Source organism: Thermobia domestica, chromosome 1 (assembly GCF_964235325.1).
Source record: "Thermobia domestica chromosome 1, izTheDome1.hap1.1, whole genome shotgun sequence".
NCBI lineage: Eukaryota > Metazoa > Arthropoda > Insecta > Zygentoma > Lepismatidae > Thermobia > Thermobia domestica.
In genome coordinates, this window is record NC_137454.1 from 86,860,813 (window position 1) to 86,883,894 (window position 23,082).

The window sequence follows — 23,082 nt, forward strand, 5'->3', positions numbered from 1 at the left end:
CCTCACACCGGGAGTTAAATCCGAGTGGAGATAAGGCGAAGGTAAGTTATTGGTGTGGGTATATCCAACATACTACCTGGTCGTGGCAGTTCAGTTACACTGTGAACTTGCGTAATGACAGAGTGAACATGGGACCTCGAAAGAGCGTCATAAGGCCGTTTATGCTGTACGAGTTCAAACTGGGGTCAAACGCCGCTGCAGCGAGGCGGAAGATATACCAGATCTTTGGTAATAGTTTCGTGATTACACAGACGATGCAGCGATGCCTTAACAAGTTTAAGGACGGTAACGAAACACTCGAATACGCACCACGTGCCTGAAGACCAACACATGTACAAAATGAAGGTCTTCAGAGAGCAATTGAGGCGAACAGTGGCCAGACATGTGAGGAACTGGAACTACAATTCAGTGTGACTGGAAAAACCATTCGGCAGCACCTCCATCAACTTGGGAAGCATTACAAGTTGGGTCAATGGGTTTCACATGATATGACTCCGGGCCAGAAGGCAACGCGAGCAGACACCTGTATTTATTTGCTGTCTCGCCCGAGGAAACAACCATTTCTGGACAGGTTGTTGACATGTGATAAGAAGTGGGATCTGTACGAAACTCCACCGTGCCGTCATCATTGGTTATCATCACATGAATAGATTTCAAAACAGCCGAAACCAGCACTGCACCAGAAAAAGATCCTCCTGTATGTTTTGTGGACTGCTACCAGCTGGTCAGAGCATCAATTTAACTGTGTACTGTTAGCAGTTGAGCCGTTTTAAAGAAATCCTCAAAACTCTGGAACCAGCACTTTTGAATTGCAAAGGGGATCCTCCTGTTACAGGACAATGCTAAGCCCCACTTGGCTAGGATGGCCCGGGACACCATTCTCCGCCTTGAATGGGAAACACTATTGCATCCACCATACTTCCCGGACATTGCACCGTCCGATTATCTCCTGTTCCATTCCTTGGACAATCAGCTTAGAGGACGTCAGTTCAAATCCCTAGTAGAGATGCAAAATGCACTTGATACCTTCTTCGCTTCACGGCCCACCAAGCTCTACCAGGATGGAATCCATGTACTTCCAGAACGTTGGTAGAAGGTCGTCTATGCTGATATGCTGATGATTACTATTTTTTATCTTCGAGGCAGGGGTAAAAGTGCAGGGAACGGATATTTTCTCCCACTTCCAGAAAATATCTGTAGTGTCCTCCCACTTTCTAAAAAATTACAATGGGCAAAGATAGGCACAGGGGACGACGTGACGTCATGCGTCCCCCTATCTTTCCAGATCCACTTTTACCCCTGCTTCCAGGTACGTCTTAGGTGATATATTGATGTTCGAGGGCGGTGGGTGAAAAAGCGATATAACTTTCTTGGTTACCTTTATAGTTTAATTTCTGAATTTATTTATATTGTTCGTCACATTTACGTTATTAATAAAAAATAGTAAGGTAAGTGAAGGGGAAGAAAGTCCCAATTAGAGGTCTGTGCAGGTATAGAACATTCAATCTGCATACATATCTCATTCGCATCTGCTGGTAATGAGAACATTTTATTTGTTCTACAACAATTATGATTTCAATAAAAGTTTCTAACATAATAGTAAATACCTCCCTTATTATTTTGTGAATTTTCTGATACGATATAAATCAAATTCAGATTAAACACTAAATACCGCTTTCAACTGTACTAAATAAAATGTAATGAAATCCATACATACAAATTACGTATTTTTTAAAAAATACGTATTTACATTATGTCCTATCAAATGCAGATTTCTGACAATAAAATTGTCAAATAATGAATAATACCGTAGCTGTCAAATAATTTAAGAGCACATCACTATTTTCTTTTGTATTTTATTACTCAAAAACATGAGAGAGTATGGCTGAAATTGAGTTAAAGCGTTGTCCAGAAAGAATAATAATACATCTCAAGCAAACTCACAAAAAAGAAAAAGAAAACATTCATATTTTGTGTGCAAAATATGTGAAAATATAAGGAAAAATAAAGATAACTTCAACAGAAAACAGGTTTGCTTTGTCGGTTATTTGTTCTAGAAGGGTTACACAATTTAATACGAGAAATCAATAATTAATAGTGCTTCCAAGAATTATCATGAAATTTTTTGTCTTAATCTGGAATATGCGCAACGAAAATAAATATATCCACAAAAGTCATATTAAATACACTGAGAAAATCCAGTATATTGTACAAATATGCGGAATCCTTATGTCTACTATAGAAATCAGTACGGAGCATACGTTATCGTATGCTACATACGCACTGCCCTTAGATGTTACATCATGCAGGATGTCTGGTATCTAACAGTCTTCAGTGTATTACATACATATACATATGTTACACACGCCAGCTATATGTTACATACGTCTATCTGTATGTGAGATCCTGACCTTATATACAGTTCTTTCTTTCGTACGGAAAGTACATTTGTTCGGGACACTTATACGGAAAGTACGTATACAATGTACTTTTTCAGTCATGCGTTTGCTGTGCATTAGGCCCAAAAACTACCGAACAGGATTTACACATGTAACCTACGTTTTTACGTACGCCACATACGCTTTCTTTCTCAGTGTATCCACATTAGCGTAGATTTTTACTTATAATCATAAAAGTAAAAGATCCAATTAAATTTTAGGATTATGCATTTTTTTCTATAATTCTATGACATTACTTTTTTAAAACATGTACAGTATGTGACTCCTCTTGTTCGTTTATCCATGTTTTTTTTTACATTCGGTATTACATTTTCCAATCCTCCTGTCAAACGATATTTTTTAAATGAATAAACAGTGATGTATTTATTAAAGTATAAAACTGGAAGACAGCAGATCATGAGTGTGTTATTAGTGGTTACATATTACTGTGTAATTGTTTCTTATGTGAGCGTTTGTAGCCAAATGCTGATGAGCTTTCTTTCATGATTAGACTATTTGTTGAAGGTAAGAGTGGAAGAATCTCAGCGAACTTCGATTGGATTTTATGGACTCTTATTTAAATGTCACTTACACGCTCGTTCTTTGGTTTTTTAGAGAAGATACATGAAGGTCAGAAGCAAGGACGGTACTTAAATTATTGTAAATACGACGTAAGTAGAGAATTTGTAATACGTAGTAAATAGTTGCTGGCCTCTTGCTGCAATCATTAGTTTTAAAGAAGGTATGTTGATCATAAGTTATGACTATGGTGCTTTTTAAAAGTTTAGCTTGATAACTGTCAATTGGCAACACATAGTTATTACACTCAAATAGACAGTATAAAGGATCACGCACCCAAATTTCAATTTCAAATGGAGGATGTTTGCTGCCATCTAACTACTCGATATGTAACTAACTCCTATTATGTTTGAATAGTAAATAGGATATGGATACCTACCGTTAAAGTCACCGGTGTCCATAAAGATGTTAACTGATTGACTGCATTAACGGCACTCTAAGCATCTATTGTAATAAAGAAATATACAAAAAAATCTATTTTGGTCAAGATTTATAGTGTGGAGTAACGGACAACACAATCTTATAGGTCCTTCGTTTGGTGATCCTAATAAGGAAGTAGACAGGAGTATACTCTACATTAGTAGTTCTCAAAGTGGGGTCGGTGGCCCGCGACGCCTAAAATTGAAATGTGTTGTAATAAAATAGAACTCACAGCTGTTAAGCAAGAAGCGTTTTTTTTTTTCAGTTACTAAAAAGAAAGCAATTACAAATTATACTTACGTTCGTAAATTTAAATGTTTTCCTACTTTATTAAATTCACTAAATTTCCGCCCTGAAGCCCGTCAACCATTGTATAGGGCTATTTCCACTGAGAGAAATTCCTTCTTCGTTAGGGTACTTTTTCAAAAACAGTTGTACACTAATATACAAAATTATTGTAGCATCTCTATAAATATGTTGTAGGAATATAATTTGATAACGAATTTGCCCGGTATTTCTTACAATGTTAGTGTGTGTGTAATCGGCAAAGACATGTATGTGGAAAATTTCATGTCAAAAGAGCAGTAACTAAGAACAATAAAACGAAAATAAATCTTTCTTGCCCATTTAATAACATTTTGTGTTACTCATTGTAATTTTCGTATTTATAATTCTTTTCCTATGAAATTTACCAGAAATATACATTTCCCGATTATACACATAGTATCAGTATTAAAAGTGTCTTGCAAAATCATAATCAAATTATATTCTTACAAGAAGGCAGTTATAGATATGCGACAATAATTTTGGACATGAGTGTACATTAACTGCATGACCCCTCGGAATTCCATAGATTCTTCAGGTGAAAAACTCTCTGCTGAAGTGCACAAAACACTTGTAGGACACTCGAGAGCATTAGCTGTAGGTTTTCGAGAATATTTCGCTGTCCTAAACATGATAATGGTTGGATTGAAAATTCTTTCACTAATGTAGAAATCAATGACATATAAGGTATGAACTTCTGTAACACAGAACAAGAATAGCTATTGGAACTACCCTGCTATACTTCATGGAAAAAAGTTTTCAAAGAAAATGAACCTTGTAGCTTTTGGTTGCGTGTGCGTTGTATGAAGAGTTGTTTAAAAAGGCATTGCAACATTTGATAACTTTGCCTACCACTTACTTATGCCAGCAGACCTTTTCTGCTGTTTGCAGTATTAAATCCTTAAAGTGAAGCCGTCTTAATGTGGAATCGGACCGAAGATTGATGGTAACAAAACTTATTCTAGATGTTAATGCAATTATGGAAAAACAAGAAGAATTTCATTCCTTACATTAGTGACCCCACATTTGAGAACACTGTTTATCAAGTGGATTCCTTAAAAAAAAAAAAAAAAAAAAAAAAAAAAAAAAAGACATTGATTTTCAGTCTTAAAATTAACTGTATTTTCAATTGAAATTTCTTTCACCATGAAACAATCATATACTTATTGCATTAGAATGGTGTAGCAATTACTGATTGCATTATTTTTCTTGATCTTTTTCTTGTTAGTGGTAATTCTAATTAGTATATTTTTTTTAACATCATGTGAAATTTCAGATAGCTCTGCAAAAGGATCCGCAAATCACTTTCGGAATGAACAGGGGGTCCGCGTTATCGGAAAGTTTGAGAACCACTGCTCTACATACAATCCGTGCATATATATATATATATATATATATATATATATATATATATATATATATATATATATATATGTGAACATGAAAATGAGGGAGAAGGACGAATCTGGCCTTATTTCTGACTTTCCGAATTTGAAAGTAAAAAGAGCTTCTTTTTACAAACAATACGGTAATGAATCACGTTTAAAATGACAGTGCAATTAAGTGTGTATATGAACTTTTATATGTTCTTTTTTTTTCCATCCCACAAGATGAAAAGTCAACATGAGGCTGTGGTTACGAGTAACTTCGTATCTTTTTGTGTTCAATTGGTAGCATAGACGAGAACTTGATGTGATATGTTTGACGTGTCGCTTTTAGCTTTGTATCAAATGAACGAATAAAATTAGGCTTATGTTATTAAACAAAAGTCCAGTGATATAAAAATAATTCAACTCTTGACAAACACAGTTAACTTCGTACGTTCTCAACGACGCTAGAACTATTATTATTATTATTATTATTATTATTATTATTATTATTATTATTATTATTATTATTATTATTATTATTATTATTATTATTATTATTATTATTATTATTATTAATATCAATTTTAGTTTCTTAAAATATTTACCGGTATCTATTGTAATTTACTTAATACTCTGGAATGGTAAATGAAATAAAATCTTTGAGTTTTACATACCTCGAGTATGTCGGTTAGATTAAAGGGGACAATGATGATGAGAAATGAATGAAATGGTGGAATGAAGAAAATGGGAGGAAACGGGAGAATCCCGAGGAAACCCATGCACACGGTAGTTGTATATCACAAAGTTCACTTGGCGCGAGTGGGATCGAACCAAGTACCCCATGTACCAGAGGTGAATGCTCTACCACTGAGCCATTGTGGCCCCTTTACTCTAGAATGGTGTAGGATCATTCAGGGTAAAATTTTTGCTGCATCGTAATGTATGCAATATATCGAAATACATGTATAACTGTTTTGTAATTATCGGAATAATTTAGTTCAAAATATTTAAAATTATTAATTTTGTTGGATCTTTATATAATTGCTATATATCTCGCTTATCCTTCATGTTAATCCATTTTAGGATCTGGCAAAGTTTAAAAAAGCAACTCATTCATAGTTTACTCACATAAGTTTACAAAGTAAATTATATTGCTACGTTAAACTTTACTTACACTTTCAAGAGTCCCTATGTCAAATAATTTCCGATATATATTATTCCATTTACTATATAACATTTTGTTAAAGGTAATAGTAAATGAGCAATTGAGTTATTTAAACATTTTATTTATTATCTTTTTGAAAAAAAAAACTCACAAAAGTAGCATTACCTTTGAAGTACTCTGTTTACTCACTTTGTGAAAACATCCGCTTCTTACATTATTTACACCTGTCAAAAAAATTGAAATATATAGGTCAAGATTTTTTGCAAATACAATTATATACTTATATTACAAAGGGAAACACTGAAAGAACTAACTTACTATTGTTATCCACTTGAGTTTGCACCTGTTCCAATACGATAGCTTCGCTTAAACTTCCATAGAATATGACAGAGGTGTGGCTTCAAAGAAATAAAAGGAAATATTGTCAATACAAGGTAACAACACCTAGAGCTACGTATTGTACAAAAACATAATGAAAAATAAATTACTACTTATATTAAGCAATTTTAAAAATGTTTAATATCCCTTATTTATTCAGCTTTTGCTTAGGGAGATGTTATTACAAAGTACCTCCAACTTACATACATACACACACACACACACACACACACACACACATATATATATATATATATATATATATATATATATATATATATATATATATATATATATATATATATATATAAATTTCGATTGACAATGCACAGGGTTTTAAGGTTTTATAACATAAGGTACCACTAGTGCTCTCAACGGGTCGGGTTGAAGACCGACCCGACCCGACCCGTGACCCGAATTGACTGACCCGACCCGTGATCCGATTGCCCTGACCCGACAACCCGACCCGAGCTGACCCTATTGACCCGACCCGAAACCAAACTCGAGCTGACCCGACTGACCCGACCCGACAACCCGACCCGAGTAGCCCTACCCGACAACCCGACCCGAGCTGATCCGACTGACCCGACCCGACAACCCGACCCGAGTTGACCCGACCCGTTTGAGAGCACTATAGTGAACACACTGGGTGAACGCCAAAATGCACTCCCATTGGGAATTTAAAAACCCGGACCACGTGTACCGAAGTCTTGCACGTTAACCACTAGCTAGATCAAGCGGGGGATTTGTATATGCATCTTAATGAATATTTGGCACTTTTGAGGTTTGGTTATTTCTCTTTATAACTGATACCAGTGTCCGACTTGGGAGAAATTTACTTTTTCTTGCTTTAGTTCTATGTTACGAAATTTTTATTCAAGGTCACTGTTCTCACCTGCTCGGACGGCAAAGGGTCTTCTCAGAAGGCAGTAGCAAGAGTCCCTTGGCGAAGACAAAAGGAAATCGTTTTACTACAATCATAAGGGTTGAGGAAACGGGAGAACACCTGTGGTTTTTTTCAACCCATCAACTTTAATTCCAAAATAGGTTCTTATGATTCCGATACCCACGCCACTTTGATTTTTCTTTTTCGGTAATTAAAACATATTTTACAGTATATATAGTTGCAAGTAAGAAGATACATAATATGAATTTTGTAATTTAAAATTTAAAAATACAGTATGATATTTAATTATAAAGTACTAATTTTATTTTATCACTTTCAGTCCAACAAATGAAATTCAAACAATTCGCACCCTGGGTCTTGGACATCAATACTGCGTCTTATTCTTTGTCTTGCAGTCAAGTCTTCGTCCTGCATTTCGTAAATAAACGATTATTAACAAAAATACTGCACCAAATGGTCATGCATCAAAACAATGGCCAGAAAAAAATAGCCATTTGTGTGCATTTTCTGTTACGTATAGTCCGTTATTTATGGTTACTTAGCGAAGCACAGAAAATGCAATGTTTCATCCAATATCCTGCGGAAACACTTGGGGAAGAGAAGAAAGAATTAAGAGCTGACACTGGATTACCCCTACTAAGTTGTCCTACACCTAATACTTACAGTAGTTTTTTATACAATACCAAGTCTGTTAGAAAAAGAATCTAAATATTCAAACAATATTGTCTTTTGTGTTGTAAATACTTTGTTTTATTCATAAGGTGCTAAAAGTTTCATTCTCCTAGTATTATATATTCTACGTAAGTTTTTGCTTTTAAAATTTCCAGACAATTGTTTTAGTATAATGCTAACCTTGAACTTGTGTTTGTTAATTATTGTTACTGTCTAGTTGTACAAAGCTCTAATGAGCATACAAAAAGGGTATCAACCTTATAACAGTTCCACACGTGACCGGAAGCACGTCCCCTTCGCTGGTCTGCAGAGCAATTACTTCAGCTCTCACAAACGATCAGTTATGAGTTTTTGCATCTCGATAATTTGTTACAAGATGTCAATGAGAGACAAACCCAGTAATTCTAGGTTTAGTTTTTGCTTGAGCCAAATATTGATGACTAATTCTACAACATACGCACGACAATATTCGTGTAGTTAGTAAAGTCGTGAGCAGAAAATATAGAACTTTATATAACGGCACTTTCCTCATTATCCTCGATGAGCGTTTTTTTTTTCTAGTTCGTATATTCTTACCTAGCAATTGGCAAGTCCTGGCTTGTAATCTCGCTTCCCGTCATTCTGAAAGTGGCTTCCCATGGATTTCTTCAATTGTACTATGTAAATACTGGTATGGTACATTTAACAGATAGGCCTTGACTCGTTTATTAAAAAAATAAAAACTCGTGGCGACAGTGGCTCAGTGGTAGAGTGCTTATCTATGATTCCTGGGGTCCCTGGTTCGTTTCCCGGCCAAGTAAGTTTGTGGTGGACAACATCGTGCTCTTAAGTTTCCTCGGATACTCCTGTTTCCTCCCACTTGCTCATTCCATCAATTCTTCCATTATCATTCCCTAGCTTTAATCATCGTCTTCCTTAAACTAAAGGGATAGTTGTGGGATGTTAAACTCAAAGATTTCATTTCATTTCACTTAAGAAAACTCCTTTCATCCTGAAATGTCATTCCGCCTCATCTGGTATCTGTAAATAAATAAATAAATAAATAAATAAATATTTTAATATTACATAAATACACAAGTAAATAATAATCAAGTATCATACTGCTCATCTTTCACGAGTTTAGCTACAGAATAAAATGGGTAATATATATATATATATATATATATATATATATATATATATATATATATATATATATATATATATATATATATATATATATATGGTCAGCACATCGATTTTTATTTTTATTTGTTTTTTTTTTTATCTGTATCTCAACGGGAATATTGTCTGAAGTAGGTATTTGACCTTATCTTCCATGCATATGGCGTTTTATACTGTTCTCCAGGCCCTATCCAGGGGACTAGAGGGGTCGCCCCTACCTAAATTTTTGCTGCCCCCCCCCCAAATTTTTCACGGTAGATTTGCAAATGAACTATAATATGGGGCCCCCTAACTTCTACTGGGGCCCTGCCTACATTTTGGGGCTGGCTACGGGTCTACTCTTCTCCTATAATATTTTTATCGAATAACAAAACCAAAGCAAAGAAGAAGAAGAAGTTGGAGTGATAAGATTCAAAAACCACTGCCGCATGAAAGTTAGTATGCTTACCAGTGGACTGGGATGGGCACTGTTAAATTGACCTGATATTAGTGATTTTCTGAGCTGATTCTTTGATGATTCTTTTATTTAATCCATTGTGATATTCTTTGGTTTATATGCTTAACATAGTTAGATCTTGGAATACTTTCAGAATCATATATACATGTGAAAATTACCAAAGTTTAGCCAGAAATGAAAGTAGGAGACAACTAAAATAGTATTAAATTTAAATATGAGAAAGTAACAACAAATTTGTTTTAGATTTCGAAGAAAACTATATGAGTTGAGAGGAACTTGACTCAAAGACTAAATAATTGTAGGAGCAAGCACAAGTAAGAAGCATGAATTATAGAAGACACTTTGTAAAACTAACGAAAGAAAAGTATGAGAACAAAGTTGCACTGATGAATGTAAAATAATATATAGAAACCTAAACTGCGAATTAAGGGAAATCAATAAAGACGTAAAGGTAAAAAAAAAAAAAATCTATATATATATACTAGCAGCGTTCACCCCGCTTCGCTGCGGTCACCCCGGAACGCAATAAACTTTGTTACTTAGATAATTTTTACTTTTTCGCTTTCAAGTGATATGATAAAAACCATAGAAGATTGCACTAATGTTAACATTATATCGCCTGTCATTTATGTTAACCCGCCCCGCTTCGCTGCGGTCACCCCAACCCGCCCCGCTTCGCTGCGGTCATCCCGGAACGCAATAAACTTTGTTACTTAGATAATTTTTACTTTTTCGCTTTCAAGTGATTTATAGCGCCTGTCAGTTATGTTAACCCGCCGAGTCACAGGGTCATGCGGGTTGCATATAAATACGTTTATTTTTATACCTATGATGAACTAATAACAAAGGATTTGTACGTATGGACACCTGAATGGTCAATTATCTCAAGACACTGGTAATTGAAAATTAAAGTGATATGATAAAAAACATCTAGGGTCCACATCCTAACAACCCCCCAAAAATGAAAGAAATCGGTTCAGCCGTATTAGCGTGATGAGCGGACAAAGGATTTTTTGTACGTATTGACACCTGATTGGTCAATTATCTCAAGACACTGGTAATTGAAAATTAAAGTGATATGATAAAAACCATCTAGGGTCCAAATCCTAACAACCCCCCAAAAATGAAAGAAATCGGTTCAGCCGTATTAGCGTGATGAGCGGACAAAGGATTTTGTGCGTTCTCTTTTATATATATAGATAAAATTGAAAATTACTATGTTTGTGACTCTAAATCTCTTGAACCGCCCGACCGATCTCGATCAAATTTGTAACATGGATGAAGTTCGAAGCTCGGCTGGTTTTAGGCTATTCACTTTGATGGTGGAACTGAGGGGCTGGGGAGGCGGAGGAGGAATAAAATATAAATAAAACTTAATAACTCCTGAACCACTCGACCGATCTTGATCAAATTTTCAACATAGATGAGGTTCAGGCCTGGAATCGTTTTTATGATTTAAATTTGACAGAGCAACGTAGGGGAGGAGAAGGAGGGGGATATATAAAAATCAATTTATATAAGACTGAAAGTTACTGTTTTTGTAACTTAATAACTCTTGAACTATCCGACCGATCTCAATCAAATTTTCCAGATACATGAGGTTCGGATCTGGAATCATTTTTGTAATTTCACTTTAACGGTAGATCCTAAGGGAGGAGAGGGGGAGGGGACGTATAAATAAAAACTAATAAAACCTAATAACTTTTGAACCACCCAACCAATCTCGATCAAATTTTCAACATATATGAGGGTCGAGCCTTGAATGTTTTCTTTTTGTCTTTTCACTTTGACGAATCAACCTAGGGGAGGGGAGGGGGATATATCTGTAAAAAAAATCACTGCCTTTATGACTTTATCATTCTTGAACCACCCGACCAATCTCAATCAAATTTTCAACTACATCAGTTTAGAGGCAGAAATAACTTTTGGCTACTCACTTTGACGATGCAACGTAGGGGGAAGGGAAGGGGGAGAGAATTTTAGAAATGATAAAAAATAACCGATATTAGTGTTCGGGGTCCATGAGAGAAACAGTGACACTTCTGATGTTGTTTCAATCCAAGTTCAGCCCTGATAGTTGGCGAGGGGGAGGATACAACGTAGGGGAGAGGGATAAAAATTTAAAAATGATCGAAAAAGACTAATATTAGTGTCGAATCCATAGTAGCTGAAAGATTAAGAGTAACAATTCTGATGACGTGTACCGCAGCACAGAAGAGGGCGAGGGGAAGCTATATATAATAATGATCGAAAATGACCAATATTAGTGTCTAATTCATAGTTTTCGGGATCATTTAGATGAACAGTGACATTTCCGATCCGGTTTATATCGAAAATCAGAACTTGGAGGAGGGGTATATATATATATATATATATATATATATATATAAATGATCGAAAATGACCACTATCAGTGTCGAATTTATAGTTTTCTGGGTCCCTTAGATGAACTGTGATACTTTCGATCCCGTTTAAATCCAAATTCAAACCCGCAACTTTGGGGAGAGGGAGGAAGAGGTATTTAAAATCATCGAAAATGACCGATATAAGTGCTGAATCCACATTTTATGGGGTCGCTGAGATGAACGGTGACACTTCCGATGCCATGGCCCACAACATGGGGGAGTATATATATCAAAATTCAGCATCGTATTTTCGGGGAGGGGAAGATAATAAATGATCGAAAATTACCAATAGATCTATTAGTGTCGAATCCATGGTTTTTGGGGTGGCCGAGAAAATCAATGAATTTTCCGATGCCATTAAAAACGAAAACAGCATTTTTCACGGGTACTAAACACATAAAATACGAAGTTGTGCATTTAACCCAACGGGTAATATATGCTAGTAAATAAATAAATTTTAAAAAATGGATGGTTTGAATAATGTAGAAAAAGATGGATAATTTGACATCACGTAAAGATAGCAAAGAACTATTGTACTCCAGTTCTAGGAAATGTGTTAATAAGAGTGAAAAACTTAGCAGATTGGAACGATAAGGTAATGAGAGGTAATAGGAATAATAGAGGGAAAAAGAATATAATGTGAAAAAAATTAAAAATATTTTAGAACATTGTTGGATCACCAATCCTACTCTGAGTGACCTGGTGAAAGTACCTAGATGGAAAGTAAACAAGGGTAGGAGAGAAATATGATTAATGGATGGTATTAATCAGGAGCGCCCAAAGAAAATTTTCTAAGGGGGAGCTATCTTCATGGTTGCTATATTACATCTGTTTTTTTCTGGTATTTAATATAAGTAGTTTGCCATATTACGTATACATTTTCGCGAGCAATGGGTGCCTGGGACCCTCTCTGCCTCCCCCTTTGGGAGCCCATGATATTAGTGATATAATTTCTACATTAATCTGAAGTTATCTAATGATCGTAGTAAGTCTGTATGGGAATTTCTAAATATGTAGCATGTGACCTGCCAGTGATTGAAGAAAATTATGATTAATTGTATTTGTAAAGGTAGAAACCACATCCCACTAGCTCTTAAATCAAAGCTTTCCATCCACATCATGATTTTAATGTAAAATTATTTGGAGTCTTAGGGGAATTCTTCGTTCTAATTTTCCCCATCAATTTTTACATGCCAGAGACGCCCATGCTTTACATAAACAGAACTCTTTTTTGATATCACTATTTCAAAAAAGTTCTCCACTGACTTCTATCCTTAGCCAATTGGATCCAGTTTCTACTTTGTATTCCCATCTCTGCGAGATACATCTTAATATTGTCCTCCCATCTGCGCCTAGTTCTTCCTAATGGTGTTTTCCGATTGGTCTTCCAGTCAAGACTTTGAAAGCGTTTCTACTTTCTTCCATTCTAGCTACATGACCTGCCCACCTAAGCCTCCTAGACTTGACGACTCTAACAATGCTGGGTAAACCATATAAATTATGTAGTTCCTCGTTATGAAGTTTCCGCCATTCCCCATTCCCGTTCCTCTTGGGTCCGAATATTCGTCTCAGAATCTTGTTCTCAAATACTTTCAGTCTATGTTCTTCCCTCAGAGTAAACGACCATGTTTCGCAACCATACAGAACAACAGGCATGATTATCGTTTTGTATATTTTAAGTTTCAAATTCCTCTACAGAATTCGCGACGACAAGAAATTTTGAACCGAATAATAACACGAATTCCCTGCTTTTAGTGGACATTTAATTTCTTCGTGAATATGGTTTTCGACTGTTAATATTGATCCTAGGTATTTTAAAGTATCCACTTTATCAAAAGTATTATTGAATATTTTAACGCATTTATAATTTGCTATATTACGGTCCCAGCGCACTTCCATGTATTTAGTTTTCTCTGCATTTACTCCTAAACCCATGTCCCTGCAAGCGTTTAATAAGATCTCTGCATTTCTTTCTATTGTTCTCCTATAATCCCCTATTAAATTTACATCATTAGCATACCGCGAGAAAGAAAAACTAAATGGTTTGATCAATCCTTGCGAAAGCTTACAGTTTATTAAAAAATAACTTAATGTGTGTTGAAAAATCAAATCATAATTAATCCAAAGAAATTTATTTCGAAACCCCCCCCCCCCAAAAAAAAAATTAGAAGCACTTGCTTTCGTATATGGCATGTTGAGTGCCCAAGGGAATTAAGTCCATTTTTGGTCGTTTTGGACTCATTCCGACTTTAAGAAGTCTATCTAAAGTTCTTTGAAGAGCTTAAAAGATTAATGTCCATATGTTACCAATAATAACTCTTATAATGTGAAAAAATTGTGTTAATTTATCCATGTAATTAAATGTTACCGTACAAACTTTATGTATCTTTTTCTCCCTAGTTTGGCAATTGAACTTGATTTCCTTGTGTTCTGAACGCTCCGTATTTAAATATATCGTTGGTATTTTTCAAAAAGGGAGTAACTGACATTTTTTTGAACTTGAAATAACAGACTCCATCATCATGCGAAACAGTTATAACTACAACCCAATCAATCCTGAGATAACAAGCAGTATAACGGACAAAAAGTAGATTGTGGTATACATAAGTCAGCCCATTTTGCTTTCTTCTGAGAAATTTATAATTTGTCAGTTATCCCCTTTTTGCAAAATAGTAACGATATGTATGAAGTTAACCCTTGCCTCTATCTAACTGTGCTTGACGTATAGCTATATAAATGTGCATAAACGCTGCTCCAAAAAAATTTAAAAAAGACTTTCATAGGGAAATAATTTTCCATTTCACATTCTCTATCCCTCCGATTTTTCTCTCAGACAAAAAAGAAAAAAAAAAGGAGAGAAACTTGGATGTCCTTTTACAGAGAAATAAAGTTAAAAATGAATGGTGAAGGAGAGACTGGATGTTGATTGGACTTTGTTATAATTTAATGAAAAGCTAGTCACATTGCAACCATCCATTACTCCTATCACATTTCCCAAATGACAGACAAGCTCCCGCTTTGATTAAGTGTCCTTTCGCGTGCTATCTTCTTTCAACATTTGCTCCTGGAATACTCCATCAACAGACAAGAAGAGGATGCGAGTCAGAAAAACAACAGCAGAGTGGAGTTCAACATGCATATATTTCATGTCTTTCTTTGCGTATACATATTACTATTATTATTATTTGAAATATGGAAATGTAATTAATTTTTTAACGTTCCACAAATATTCCTTTTAGGCTAAAAGAAACGGCTGATGGCTTTCTTTATTTATTTGTTGCAGTTTAACATCTCTTTTCAGTATCAAAGGTAAATGAGATGTGAACCTACAATAAAAAAATGGAATTCGAACTACCGCAACATGTTCGGATTTCAATACTATTCTACCGATGATTGAAACCAGTGCACGTACACCAAAGGTGCACGTCTAGGCACTAGATCAGCGAAGAGAGGGGTGATTTATAAAAGTGAAAGAATTGGTGGGATGAGAATGAGGGAGGAAATGGGAGAACCTCGAGGAAAACCTACCAACGCAATGTTGTTCACCAGAAACCCACATAGACTAGGATCGAACCAGTGAACCCTTATACAAAGGTGAGATCACATAAACGGCCATCGTACCTCATTATTAATAGTATTATTTACTTTATTGATACTCTGAATAATCTATTCAACATTGGTTAAGTTACTTAATTGTAAAAAGTGCTCCACATTGGAGCGTATAAGACAGTGATGAGCAAACTGCAACTCGCAGACTAGACGTGACTCTCTGAAAGATTCTATCCGACCCTCTGGCCCTTGACATAACTTCTAATCCAAAAATTTACCTTAAGATCTGAGAATCAGTGCATCTCAGTTCGAACCAGATTATAAGAAACTTTTTATACATAACTACGTTCACAATTGTGGACCTGGCTGCAATAATGATCTAACCAACATCCACAAATTTAAGTTCACAATATAAAAACAAATTGCAAAATAAATCTCAATTTCTAGCACAAATCTACAATGTATCATACAAGTTGAGAGTTTCATTGTACTATTTGTTAAATATAAGATTTGTAAAACAATTTTCAGAAGAGAGTGGAAAGTTTTAAAGCCTGTTTTTCTCATTTCTAACCGACTTATAAGGTTCTCAGTTTGACCTGTATTATGTGTATGTATGTTTTGTATGTATGGCTGTACACTTTTATTTCGAGAACTGTTGACCATATTTCGATGCAGTTTTCACTAATTGAATCAACTATTCCCATGGAAGGTTTATAGATATAAAGAATTTGAGAAAAGTGGTAATTATTTTTTAAAAAAAGAAAAGAGAAAATCAATTCATGCAACGCCTAATAAAAAAAAACATATTCTAAAATATACTGCAACCAGAAATTCTATAAAGTAAGGCGGGTTGCGTTTAATCAAGGGGTAAGAACACTTTTCACTCAGTTTTCTCTAGTACGAATGATTTATCACTGGTGATGGATGTTTAGATCATAGGCGATGTCATTACTGTTTGCATGTCGGTCTTGTTCAACTTTCGCCAGAATATCATGCACTTTCTCCTTGATTGGTCGCCCACTGCGGGAGGTATCTTCAAGATGGAAATTTCTAGGACGAAAGCGACTCTTTTACTGACTTGTGTGTCTACGTTTCCTGCAGTGCCCCCTAGATATCCTCAGGCTGCTACTAACAAAGCTATAGGAAGTCACGATGGTCTTGGTTGACGCTTACATCTGATTTGAAGATTTGGACGTTTGATCCCATGTCATGCGAGTTCGTGAAGGACGACATTGAGAGAGGGAAATTCAAATATGGGAACAGAGAAGAATTCAGTCATGTATTGAAGCTTAGAATTGGAAAAACATATAATCAGACAGCACCCATATTCTGAGGAAAATTGTGATTTTGTGAACCATAAGAATCAAAGTTTCTTAGTCGAACTTGCAATCATCACACCTGTAGTTGTCAACTTAAGGTGGAGAACTCTTTTCAAGCATTAGATGATTGCGCAGGAAAAGATTTTAACATTCGCAGAATGAGGAATTAAAAAATACACAGCTTTCGGAGACGGGTTTCGAACTAAGAATATTACGATTATGATGCCACGACATTAACCACTAACCCACAGAGAATGCTATTTGACGAACCGTGTTCTTCTAGCATATCTCAAGAATTTCAATACTTCCGAGTCATGAAAATTTGAAATATATTCTTACTTCTTTTCAGAATGTTTATTTATTATAAATACTCAAACAGTCGTCGCAATACGTCAAAATAAAATAAAATAACTAGTGTGTAATGCGCATGGTTGGCGAGAAAGTTCAGCAACTGAAGTGCTACAAGGTCTCAGAAGTAAACATTCTTATCCAACAATCAGAGATCTACATGTGATATAAGAGCTACTTATTTTTAGATCGGGACTTTCGAAAAGTCGTTTTCAAGACTCAAAGCGCAATGATACACAAAAAGGATGACTCGCATTGTATTATATTATCGACTGACCTGCCGCTATGGAAAATTTCATCACTGATGGCGTCGGGAAATTATGTAAATTAAGATTTCAAAATTTGAAAAACACAGTCCGTACAATCCAAATAAAACTATTCTTATTTTTAAAAATGTATGAGTATTTAGAAATACTATATATGAAGGTAACAATGGAATGTTGAATTATCACCCCGACCTCTATCGTTGTGCAAAATTTCATAATTCTATGACGTAAAGAAATAAGTAATTATAAGTGTGAATAAATAATAAAATAAAATGTTTCAAAACGTACTTATCCCTTTCCGCCCGAACCCGCACAATCGTGCGGGTAGCTTTTCTGTATTATACAAGCGAGAATTTTTCATTTTTTACACTCACTACGGTTTCAAAACAAGCACAATTGTGCGGATCCACTTTCTCAGAACCTACGATGGACTCATGCATTGTTTTAATAAAAATGTCTATACATATTTCATGTAGTATGGAAAAACCGGTTTCATGAAAATAATCTAAGAATTTCAACTCCCGTGCGGAAAGGATTATTAGAATTTATTATTGCTTTCATTCCTATATTACCTCATTGAAAATTTACTATAATTTATATAGACGTATCTTCAAACGGGCACTTGTTGATTTAGTAGATTCAAACTGCTACGGTTCCTATAAACCATCGATCAATCCAATAACTAGACTTTTATTAAGAATTATCATTTTAATGATTTTAAATTCAGAATACATTCTTAACTAAATACCTATAATACAAATACGGCCTTCTATCTATACAAAGTATTCACATATCCAAGGATAAGAATTCTTCTATAACGTATGAGTAGGCCACTATAGGATATACGTATTCCTATTTCTGTTTTTATATACAGGAACGATATATACTCATACTACGGGACATCTTACTAATACTCATAAGACGGGACATCTTAGAAGCTTTGTGCGTGTCCTGTCTTAAAAGTCTGTGTTCCGTTACAGTTGTTCTCACCTTTTACAAATATCACGAGCTGACATGGCGTCAAAATACTTTGTCTACTTTTCTTGAACTATAATGTATCTAGAATCAAGAAATAGTTTATGTACCGGTACGTGTCCTTGGACAGCTGTAAACACATTTCGCATGCTTCAGAAATATTTTACATAATGTGGTTCCTATTTACACATCTCTTTTGTTCTTGTCTTCCATTCTCATAATTTCTAACGTTGTCTCCACACTTCTAAAGAACTTTTCGTGTGGACAAAGCTACAATATGGCGTAAGCAGCCGTTTTCCATGACGATATTCTCACAAATCGCTCGGTCAATTTTGTCTATATTTCATACTAGCATATATTATCCGCTTCGCTGGGTTGAAATAAATAATTTAAATGCACATCTTTGTATCTCATGTATTTTATTGCCATTTTCTTATCTTTTTATATTTATATCTTATGATATCTTTGTATCTCATGTATTTTGTTGCCATTTTTTACTTTTTTATATTTATATCCTATGATACGAACAAAGTACCTTGTCACCAAGTTCCGAAGATCATACAATACGATGTTGTTTATTGATAATAACTTACATTTTATGCTGAAGTATGATGTCCCCCTTCCCCAATCCCCCAAGTTGCATGGCTCAATTTGAATCTATGCTGCGTCGTAAATATCAATGTTCATCTTATTGACCCCGAAAATTATGGATTCAACACTGATATTGCTCACTTTCGATCATTTTAATGTATGTCACCCCCCTAATCCCCCAAGTGTCGGGGTTGAAAATGAATTTAAACAGCATCGGAAGTGTCACCGTTCATCTCAGCGACCCCAAAAAATGTGGATTCAGTACTAATATCGGTAATTTCGAAGATTTTTAAATATCTATTCCTCCCCCAAGTTGCGGGTTTGAATTTGGATTTAAACGGGATCGAAAGTATCACTGTTCATCTAAGGGACCCAGAAAACTATAAATTCGAAACTGATAATGGCCATTTCCTATCATTTTTATATATTTATTTTTCCCCTCTCCAAGTGGCGGGGCTGATTTTGGATTTATACCGGATCGGAAATGTCACTGTTCATCTGAATGATTCCGAAAACTATGAATTAGACACTAATATTGATCATTTTCGATCATTATTATATATAGCTTTCCCCTTCTGCGTGCTGCGGCACACGCCATCAGAATTGACACTGTTAATCTTAGCTACTCCTAAAACTATGGTTTCGACACTAATTTTAGTCATTTTCGATCATTTTTAAATGTTTATCCCCGTCCCCTATGTTGTATTAACAATCAGGGCTGAACTTAGATTGAAACAGCATAAGAAGAGTCACTGTTTCTCTCATCGATCCCGAAAACTATGGATTCGTCATTAATATCGGTCATTTTTGATCATTTTTAAATTTCTCTCCCCCCTCCTTTACGTTGCATCGTCAAAGTGAATAGCCTAAATTCATCCCTGCCCCTAATCTCATCTATGTTGAAAACTTGATTGAGATCGGCTGGGTGATTCAAGAGTGATGAAGTCACAAAGGTAGTGATTTTTATTTTTATTTTTTTTTTACATATATCTCCCCCATCCCCCTCCCCTAGGTTGGCTCGTCAAAGTGAAACGATAAAAAATACCGAAGGCCCGACCCTCATATATGTTGAAAATTTGATCGAGATTGGTTGGGTGATTCAAAAATTATTAGAATTTACTAGTTTTTATTTATGCTTTTACAAAAAAAAATAAAAAATAAAATAAAATATAAAATAAAATATGTAAAATAAAAAAATAAAGAAAATGATAATAAAATGATGATGATACTGATGTGTTTCTGTATGATGTTCACTTTCCTCAAGACTATGGTTTCGTGAATGTGTCACTGATTGCTGAACGCGAACCCACCGGGCCCAGACAGGTAAGCTGTCAACACTCACTGACCCATCCACTACACCAATCATCTCCGGAAAATAGAACTCAAATTGACCCAAAATGTGAAGATTTCTAAGCCTCTCTCATTCTCACTCGTAGTCCAGTATCCCGATCCGCAGGTCGTAGCCTGCATCCCATCACGAGATAAGGTTACAAACCACAATCCGACAGAACAAGACACTGACCCAAGAGTGAAACTGACGGTGAGTGCTTCGAAAATCTAAATGTTGGTATTTACTAACCCAGATAAAAAAAATCTCAAATCGAATCTAAAACGCGCAACGGGATGGAATTTCGAAAAGAAAACTGAATGCCAAAAACGAATTTTGTTGATCTTATTAACGAAGTGAAATTTCCTGGCAGGTCTGTGATTCCAACCCCGGTCACACTAAGTGAAATCGATTCTGTACGTTTCCAAGACGCTATAATTTACTTTCGTTACACTATTCACGTACTGCTTTTCAAAACTCTACATTCTGAGTACTAACAATACTACTGAAGTTAATTTACTACATAGTTTTAAGTAATTAGCTCTGCACTGAATAATAAAAGATTTTGCTTCGACTCGCGTACTTTATTTACACTAACTTCCTGTAAGATATGAAAACAAGCCAAACGAATCAGAAAACAAAAGTCGCAATTGTTATTCAATGCGAATTGAAACTTTACACAGCTGAATGGGTAAGTCTATCATTGAATCACATATTCTCTTCACATCTCATGAACAATTTCTACATGCGTTTTGTTTCATCGCTTAAAAAAAAACAATTTAAGTATAAGGATATTTACTACAATAATCACATAAGCCTTGTACTACACATATATACTACTTATTAGGGCTGTGTGCTATATACTTTATTTTCTTTCCTTCGTATTTTCTCTCTTTAGTTACCGTTGTGCAAGTGGGGCCAGCGCGGAGGATTTATACCAATAGGGTGACCTCCCTTGTATGAGCTCAGACCTATCCACTTTTATTTTCACAACAAAACATTTCTACTGAGACAATACATACGCTTAATAACTTCACATGAAAGGAAAAGTATACTTAACCTAAGTCCCTAATCTAAATATCTAAACTAGCTTAACCTAATACATATAAAATCACTTTTATCCAACAGATTCGTAATATATAGCACACACACTGCCTATTACCGAGGACGTATTGGACGCTTACCATTCAGCTTTAATTTTCTATAATGTTAAAATAAAAAAAAAATCCTAACATATGTTCTTAAAATTTTGAGCTTCTGTTTTCTGGTGAAAGGAATTTAAAATACAGAGCGAATGTGTCACTGCTGATGAGCATCTCCCATTATCAATAGTTGTACTAGCACCCTTGTTATTAATGTGAGCCGAAACTTTGTAAACATTTGTCTCATCGTATTCAACCTAAAGTGAAGGTGAGCACAAAACCAGAGAATGGATTTAATTCCGTGATATAGCAGTACGGAAAAATAATAAATAAAAAAAAAGAATATACGAGATTACATATTCAAAATATAATTTTGGGGTGAAATGTATGTACTCGAAAGTACACACATTTCATGGACTGTTGGTAACAATCGTCCACACTGAAACTCCAAAAGAACAATTCCCCCCATTGAACGAGTGATTTATGTCACATCTCGAAGTTTATATATTGTATAACTTAGGGAAAACTATGCAGCGTTTAGCACATATTAGGCATCACAACACCAAATGAATAAGCCATAACGAAATCCGATGATATAAGAATTTAGCAGGTTAGTTCGGCCGAAAACAACAACTTGGATTTTACTTCTTACACACTTATTTGTCGATATCCTCCATGGAAAATAGAATAATGGTTACTCTCCTACCTGGTCAGTCCTGGTTGGGTTTTCTCAAAGAAATATCTTGCACCACTACTCTGGCTGAGTAGTTTCGCGGTGCGTTCTAAAAATTGGAGTTCTGCTTCAAATCCAGACAGCTAAGCTTCACCAACACAATGGCTTACGTCAGCCACTCACGCCCTGACGTATGAATTTACTCTCACAATCGTAACTTCATCGTCCATTGAGCACAGCGAACACACCCTGCATACATAGACTGTCCAAAGACATGAAAGGTATCAATTATTTCGTGTTGTTACTTTTAAATACTTCTATTTTCCCACGTTTTTATCGATGAAGATAATTGTACGTCCATCACTTAACACCGCTTCTGGTAAAAGACCAAGACAATGGGAAGAAGATCCCTAATTGGAGGTTCATTGTGACGTAACTATACGATGATAGGTGTATATCTTAAGATCAAAGAAGCCGAAAAATCTCAACCACACCTGTGATTGCGGAAGATCCAATCACAGATAACTTAGATTAAACAAAGAGATGCTTCACGAAGCTACTATAGCTAGTGTTGTAAATAGAAAAAAAACGGTTCGTATTTTTTCAGAATTGT

At 35.3% G+C, this 23,082-nt stretch overlaps 1 long non-coding RNA gene across 1 annotated transcript in view; it reads right to left on the reverse strand.

The window, feature by feature from the left end:
• Positions 1-22,646, reverse strand: part of LOC145666238 (uncharacterized) — a 37,587-nt gene extending 14,941 nt beyond the window's left edge. Inside the window, exons 1-3 of the long non-coding RNA XR_014127706.1 lie at positions 22,503-22,646; positions 8,830-9,273; positions 6,615-6,694 (exon numbers count right to left, since the gene is read on the reverse strand). This is a non-coding gene — a long non-coding RNA (uncharacterized LOC145666238). The remainder of the gene's footprint in view (positions 1-6,614; positions 6,695-8,829; positions 9,274-22,502) is intronic.
• Between the last annotated feature and the right edge of the window lie 436 nt (positions 22,647-23,082).